Genomic DNA, 8,191 nt, shown 5'->3' with positions numbered 1-8,191 from the left:
AAGAATGAGGCCAATATATTTTGTTCAGCATGATTATTTAATATAGCAAAAATAAGGCACAAGGTTAGAAAAAATATGACACAACTGGTTTATAAAGAGATATACAATGTATATGTGCAGCTATAGGCCTATTTCTGTACAAACATCCACAGAATTGAACAATGCTGGAGCAGTCAGATATTTAAGAAGAATGTAAAAGTATCCCTTAAAGGGATACTTTAACCAAAAATAAAAATTATGTCAGCATTTATTCATGTTGTCTATTTTTTCCCTCAAAATATATTTCTTCAGCACAAGTAAATCATGCAGGTTTGAAATGATGAGGGTAAATAATTCATGACAGCATTATAATTTTGTGTCCATCACTTTAAAATATAGGATTTCTGGAAATTATGCAGAATATAATTTATCCTTTGGAATCATACAGATGCAATCTAACAGAGATCAGGATGTAGTTTTCTGGTTGCTCCATTGCATATTAAATATATAATGTACATTACACATGAATCAAGTCAATACAATGACAATAATAGGGACAATGAATAGACACATTTGCATAGAGTAATCCAGGGATCACACAGAATTTATAACTCTACACATAACTGAATTAAATTGTTAATTAATCCCTGCATAATACCCCAAGATATATTAATGTGATTGATAGACACAGCCAATCACTTTGTGGTTGGGCCTCCAATGATTAGGCCTCCTAATCATCCCCATATATATATATATATATATATATATATATATATATATATATATATATATATATATATATATATATATATATATATATATATATATATATATATATACACTGATTGGCTTCATCACTCTGTCTCCTCTCCACCAATAAGCTGGTGTGTGGTGGGCGTTCTGGCGCAGTATGGCTGCCGTTGCATCATCCAGGTGGATGCTGCACATTGGTGGTGGTTGAGGAGATTCCCCCTTCCATATGTAAAGCGCTTTGAGTGCAGAGAAAAGTGCTATATAAATGTAATTAATTATTATTATTATTACTATTAATCAAGAGACTCAAGACTCTGCTATCCCATTATTCATCTACAGTCTTCCTGGTTTTATGTATCCATTTCCATGTTCACATCATTGTCTTCCAAGTTAAGATTTAAAGATTTATATTCAGAGAGAATGGTTTTCACTCAGTTTTGAAGCAAGCAGAGCAACATAATCTGTGTTTCTGTAGATCAGCAGATGATCCAGAGTCTCTACAGGACTGTATTTAATGTGTTGTCGTGTGTTCAGGAGCTGCTGAAGGTGTTTAAGGAGTTGGGTTTTAAGGGTGAGGAGAAGATTGCTTTCTCCACACTTTCCCAGCATCCCTTTCTGCAGGATCTAATAGAAGGATCCTCACAGTACCTGCTTCCTGTGAGTATAACACACAAACATGTGATCTCACACACATACTACAACAGAGCTCAGTGGTGAGAGCTCCATGCCATGCATGTTCAAATTAATATATAAAAAAATGGGTAACACTTTAGAATACTGTTCCGTCATTAATAAATAACTACACAGGAACAAATGAGTAATGCATTATTAACAATCTAGTAACTACTGTTAACTAACAGGAAACTCTGATTAACATATAAGTAAGTCATAGTGCTTAGTTGAATGTGGTAGTTCACTATTAGATAATCAATAACTACTATTTTTTTCATAGCTCAGATGACTAAGAACTACTATACAGGTTCATAATTAATGTGAATAATGCATAATTCATTCTAAAGTGAAGGTCATGGTAAGCCACTAGTAATGATTCCAGTATTACCAATACTAATTATTCTAAAGTAAAAAACATGATAACTCTCTAATAATGACTGAAGAGTTTTTTGTAAGGTTTTGGGTAATGACTCAAATGTTACTACATCGTTCTAAAGGAATTACTAATTATGAGGATCAGTATTCTAAAGTCGAGCTACCCCTAAACCTTAATTATAGCCATGTACTGCAGTATCTTACACTATTCAGTTTGTGGTAAGAACACTGTAAGTACATAGAAAATGCATGTACTGTAAAATAAAGTGCAACCTTGTAAGGTTTTGGATAGTAATTCCTTCCGATGGATTTGGTAACACTTCAGTCATATACACTCTAGTGTTATCACGTTTTCACTTTAGAATACTGTTCCAAATAATTAGTAATTCCTTCTGTAGGATTTGGTAATACTTGAGTCATTGCTAACGGCTTACCATGATCTTCACTTTAGAATGAATGATAGATTATGCATTATTCACATTAATTATGAACCTGTATAGTTCTTAATAGTCCTCTGGGAGATATGAAAAAAATAGTAGTTATTGATTATCTAATAGTGAACTTACTACCACATTCAACTAAGCACTATTACTTGCTAATTTGTTAACCCAAGTTTCTTGTTAGTTAATAATAATAATACGTTTTATTTGTATTGCACTTTACACGTGAAAAACATCTGAAAGTGCTACAGGTGCACAGGTAAAAACACTAAACATAAAAACAGTCAAAAACAGCAAGAAACAAAATTATATTAAGAAAATGCAGTAAAAAATAAGTAGGTCTTTAATTTATTTTTAAAAACCTCTATAGACTGTGACGCCCTCAGGTGGTTGGGGAGGGCATTCCACAGTCAAGGCGCAGCCGCCTGGAAGGCCCCATCTCCCATAGTGCAGAGTTTGGACTTGGGGACCTATCAATCAATATCATGAGTTTGTGGCTGTCAGAGGAACGGAGATGTCGGGTTGGGTTATGCCTATTGATGAGTTCTTTGAGGTACAATGGTGCGCTGTCGTAGACACACTGATAGGTCAGGAGACAGATCTTATACTCAATCCTGAACCTAACATGAAGCCAGTGAAGTTTATGAAGGATGGGTGTGTAGCGTTTATACGCCCACGTATAAATATTATTAATTATTATTCATAACGAATTATGATCAATAATTAATAATTTAATTATTTTCAATTATTTACTGTAACAGAATCAATAATATGATAATTTATCAGTTCATCCAATGAACAGAAAGCATAAACAATTATTAACTCTAGGAAATATAATATCTTCCTGGCCAAGAAAGAATAACCCCCTAACAGTAAATTAAGAAATAGGGTAACAGCATAGGTAACTTTTGATCGAAGTTCAAGACAATAAAATTTGATAAGCACATACACAAGCAATCTCTTTTCAAATACAAACAATACTTTATTGATTATATACTAACACGTACAGCTAATGTCTAACACAAACACACACACACGCACACACACACACACACATTCATACGAGTTGCAGAAAGGAAGAGAGTGAGGAAAGAGTGGGTTTAAGAGTGAAAGGATGAAATCTCACGATTCCATAATGCACTTAGACATGACCTGAACGAACCATCAAACATTAATTTAACCCTTCTATCGTTTTAGGCAGGTTATTAAAGTTATATAAATACACCAGTTTAGCTTTCAGTCTGGAGGTTACTTGCTTGTCTTCTCGTTCCTTTTTGGGAATTCCCTTCGTTGCGTAACAGAGGGTTCCCCCGGGTTCGTTCGTCGGCTGTGGTCTCCTTGTGCATGGATAGATGGGGCGAGAACCAGTCACGTGTGGCTGGCGGTTGCTGATGGTTGAATGAGTCTTTGAAGTTGAAAGCGTGCGTTGCAGCCGCGAATCGTGGAACGAAACTTTGCAGCAAAACTTAACTTAAAACCGAGACTTTCAATCGGAAAATAAAGGAAGACTTAGAAAAGAAAAGAAGACTTAGACGAGAGTAGTAAGACGGCTTGAATGAAACTGTTTAACCCATGTTCTACAGATCTTGATTTGGGTTATTTCTGCTCGTTTGTTACATGGTACTAGTCTGCCGGAACTTAGAGAGCTTAGAGCTTTTAGAGCAGCGAGAGAGAGAGCTTAGTTTTTTGGGTCTAAGGTTTTAACTAAAAGTTTGTCCCCCCTCCTGAAGAGAGCGGACCAATTAGACACTGGCTTTGTCTCATCGTAAATCTGGAGTGTTGGTGTGTTCTCTAACTTTTAAGCAGAGAGGACAGAGGCCACAGTTTAGACATGATTTCTAATTAAAAGAAGATCAAAACATATTACACCGATATCATTCAAGCCATCTTGCTAGTTGTGTTCGTAAGATAGCATTGATATGAAACAGTACACACTGTCATTCACACACCTAATAATTATAACAATTACATGAATTATATGGGATTAAAGCATATCTTATTAGAATATGCATATAAGTGGTGGAAACACACAGGATTATGTAGTTGCGTGATTGTTTGATTGTAAGTCCATTGAGAATTGTTCTTAAATGATTTTATGTAGTTTATTGGTAAGAATCAGTTCTCTGGTTCGAAGAGACAGAACACTGTTTGTTCTGTTCAGAGGTCTTAAGGAGGAGGGGTCAGGAATGCTGTGGTGTCATTTCTGAACCAATTTGTCTTTTAAAAACCCCCTCATATTGACAAGTTCTTCCTTTAGCTGGGCTCATAAAAGTTCTTAGTTGGGGGTTTTCGTTGGTTTGGTCATTAGAAGGGTCTTTTGCAGACTCTGTGGCGCCAGGATGGGTGACTTATGGCTCTGGACTGTGAGGACACTGTCTTTATCTTAACCAGTCCGTAGTTGGCCACAAAGCTAGCCATTGACCAGTTATTTAGTTAGTGTTGGGGGAGGCTCTTTTAAATAGCCAGAGTGATGAGGATCATTTGACGTTCTGAACCAATCTTCTGTTTTGTTCGGCAGGAAGTAGAGAGTTTGAATTAATTTTCTGGAAGAAAATTAGTCTGTGGTTGATTTCTTCTCATTGTCGTTACATATCCCCCCTTCGGTCGACGATGTGTTGAGTAGAAGACATCGGTGAACGCTGGAGAAATGGGTAGAGGAAGCAAACACAAACAGCAAACAACAAGACAACACCTCCATGACTGGTCACTTTACTGGTGCAGGGCATTAGATTACCTAGGCATAAACAGGTTCACTCTCTCAATATAGTTAATCACGTTGACTAAAGTTTAGTTCAATTTTAGGACGTTATCCTAATTTGTTTTGGGACGGTGATTAATTAATTTTGTGACTAAATTTGATTTGTTTGTTTTATTCTCTTCTAAATTGTTCTAGGTTTAGACCAATTTACCTTTCAATTTGTGATTCGAATGATGCAGGGAGTTCTCTGGCTCACATTCGTTTTGAGGTGACTTACAAATATTAGGCGTGGTGTGTCAATCCTATTATTGTGACCTTGACCCTTATGGGGCGGACAGGCATTTTACCTAATAAAAGAAGAAAAGGAAGGAAGGAAGAGGTAAAACAAAACAAAGCAGTTGAGTGTTCCTCCTGATATGAATTGTAACTACTGTTGCACAGCTAAGGTGTCAGGGATCATGATGTAATGATAGGTGTTCTCAGGTGTACTTGTTGGATGAGTAGTTAGTTGCCATGTTTCCTATGGTAAGTGTAGCTAAGTTGTTAAGCTAGTTTCTGAAGTTAGTTTCTACCTGTGGGGGAAAACATGTTTGTTGAATGTTTTGCACAGTAGAGGCGGTTAACTTCTGTATGTTAGTGAGTATGTTAGGGATGTTGTGTAGTGTATGTATGTATGTATTAGGGATGTATGCATGTATGTATGTATGGTCAGATCTGTTTCAGTCTGTTTTGCTCCCCCCTTTGCTTGATGGCTTAGCTTTGATGAGCTTGTTGCCTCTTTGCCTTGGAAAAGGGATCTTCTGTGATCTGCTGGGAGTCAAACCAGTAAGGCAGGAAGTTCTCTGGCAGACATTGGGAGGCAGTTTGGCATGGCTGGATGAAGCTGTGGTGCAAAACTTGGTCTCCGTTGTTGCATTCCTCCGATGATACCTTTTGGTTGTGACAGACTTTCTGACGTTCTGGGCTTACTGTTGTTTCTGTAGCACACATATGGTTCTTGAGTTTGGAGCTCGTTTGGTGGTTTCTTTATGAGTGATGGGTAGCCAGGATGGTGTTTTCTGGTACCTCTGGGTGTTTGTCAGTGGTTGACTGTGAGAGACCACTCTGTTCTGTGTTGTTGTAGAACAAGTGGTTGTCATCTTCATTATGAAGGTGCATCAGATGAATCAGTGGTCTTCCGTGTTCAGCCTGTTTTCTAAGAACACTTCCAGTCGCCTCATTAGTTGCTCCATATCTTCTGAGGGTAAACTGTCTTGTTCTTGGGCATACTCAGTGCTGTGCTTAACTGAGTTGTGCCGAGGTGGGTTTCCTGAGAAGCGTGGCTGGTCCCATGGCTTTTCCATGTGGTTGGTGTGGTATCTGTCATCAGCATGGGAATCACGTTCTCTGTGCTTCTTACGAAGAACTGTGGTGTTGTCATGCCACTGGTTGTCTTCCAGTGCAAGGCTTGTGTCTTGGCTGAAGGAGTTTGAAACTGTGGATGTTTTCAAACCTTTCTTTGAGGACATCTTCTGTTTGATGTGGGCCTTGTGCGTCAGGTCACGTAACTGTTGAATTGTCATTGTGTCTGCGCAGGCCTCGAGACCAAGATGATGACTTAATCCGGGGTGCAGGTTTCTCAGAAAGAGGTTTTTGAAGTTCACATCCTCTTCTTGTTCAGGTGAGTTATGTGCACCAAAGAAGGCTTGTCGAAAACGGTGGTAGTATGCTTGGGGAGTCTCGTGTCGACCTTGTTTGGTTTCCAAGGCGATTAACACACCGTGTTCTGACTCTGGGCCTATGAATTCTTTTATCAGTGTCTTACATAGCAGTTGGTAGTTTGACTTGACATGAGCAGGTTGTCGGTCTAGGAAGCTTCGTACCTCTGAACTGGATGTCGATCTGAGGAGGTAGAACCTGTCTCTGTCAGTCACATGAGGTCTCACCTCTAGGTGGAAGTTGATATCTCGGATGTAGGACTGGATGTCCGGGCATTCCGTGGAGTTCGGGTTGAACGGAGTGATATTCTTAACCAGCTTGTTGAGATCTTTAAAGGTCATCGCCGGTGCAGCTCTGGAGTCTGCCTGGATGAGCTCTCGTTGCTTGTTGGCAGTGAACGGTTCTGTGGTGAAGGCCTGTGACGTTTTGGGTTGTGGCCATTCACTTCTTTCACTGTATGGCAGTTCTTGGATGGAGGACTCTGTCCTGCTCGGCAGTGGTGATGCTGAGGGAGGTCTCTCCCTTCTTGGCTCTGGTTTCTGTTGGAAAATGTGCTGGAGTTCATCTCTGACCGCGTAGAGCTCGTCGTTGACGTCATCTCGCTGTTGGGTCAGATGGTTGATTTCAGCATTGCACCTTTCCAGGTGGTCTTTCAGAGCATTAATTTCAGAGTTCTTATCTTCAATGTCAGCTTTAGCTTTCTCTAGCTGATGTTCAGCAGACTGGAGTTGGTTTACCAGGTGTTTCTGGACAGTCTTTAATTCTTGTTTGTCACTTTCAGTGGCTGCAAGGGCTTCTTGGAGCTTGTCAACTTGTTTCTTTGTTTCTTGCTCCACTTCGTCAGGCACTTGAGCTTTCGCTTTGAGCTGGTCTGTGCAGCGTTGGGTGTGCATCAGCTCCCTCAGGAACTCAGTGGTCTGACGCTTGAAGTCGTCCTGGACTTTCACTTCCAGCTTGTCCATGCGGCTCTGGGCACGTGTCAGCTCCTCCCGAAGGTGGGTGATGTGCTTGTCGCTTAGTGTCAGCTGGGCTGTGAAGGCATTGCTTAGGGAACAGATAATCTTGGTTAGTTCCACGTGGTTGTGGTTTTGATTCTGGCTTGAATCATGTGTCAGGAATCTTCTCAGAATTATGATTATTATTAAAAATAATAACAGTTCAATTGTCTTTGGTGTGAGGCAGTCCGTAATGCCTCTGAGCCAGGCGTCCACGTCAGTGGGGTTTGTCGTCCACGGCATGTTGGCACGCTGGGGTGAAGAGACTGACACAGATCTGTGTGGGGTGTAAGCCTATGTGGTTGAACAGCTAAGTGTCGTTTAAGTGACTGTACAACAAATAGTGAAGTGTTGTAATGTCTAAGTGTTGGTCTCAGTGTAGACAGGTAGGTTAGTGATGTGGAAACTTCGTCACTCAACTGAGTGAGGGAAAAAGAGAGAAAAAGGTTAAAACAAATCTCAATTGAAAGGATTTTTTTTTTCAATGGGAGAAATATTTTTATAAATATTTTCTATCAATGAAAAGCTGGTTTAAACTTGTGATGTGTCACTGAGAAAAGGGGAAAAGAGAGAGAGGTTAA

Source organism: Abramis brama (genome assembly GCF_963993115.1).
Source record: "Abramis brama genome assembly, chromosome: 5".
In the NCBI taxonomy this organism is placed as follows: domain Eukaryota; kingdom Metazoa; phylum Chordata; class Actinopteri; order Cypriniformes; family Leuciscidae; genus Abramis; species Abramis brama.
The sequence above is the reverse complement of the archived record's forward strand: the minus strand, read 5'-3'. Positions refer to the sequence as shown.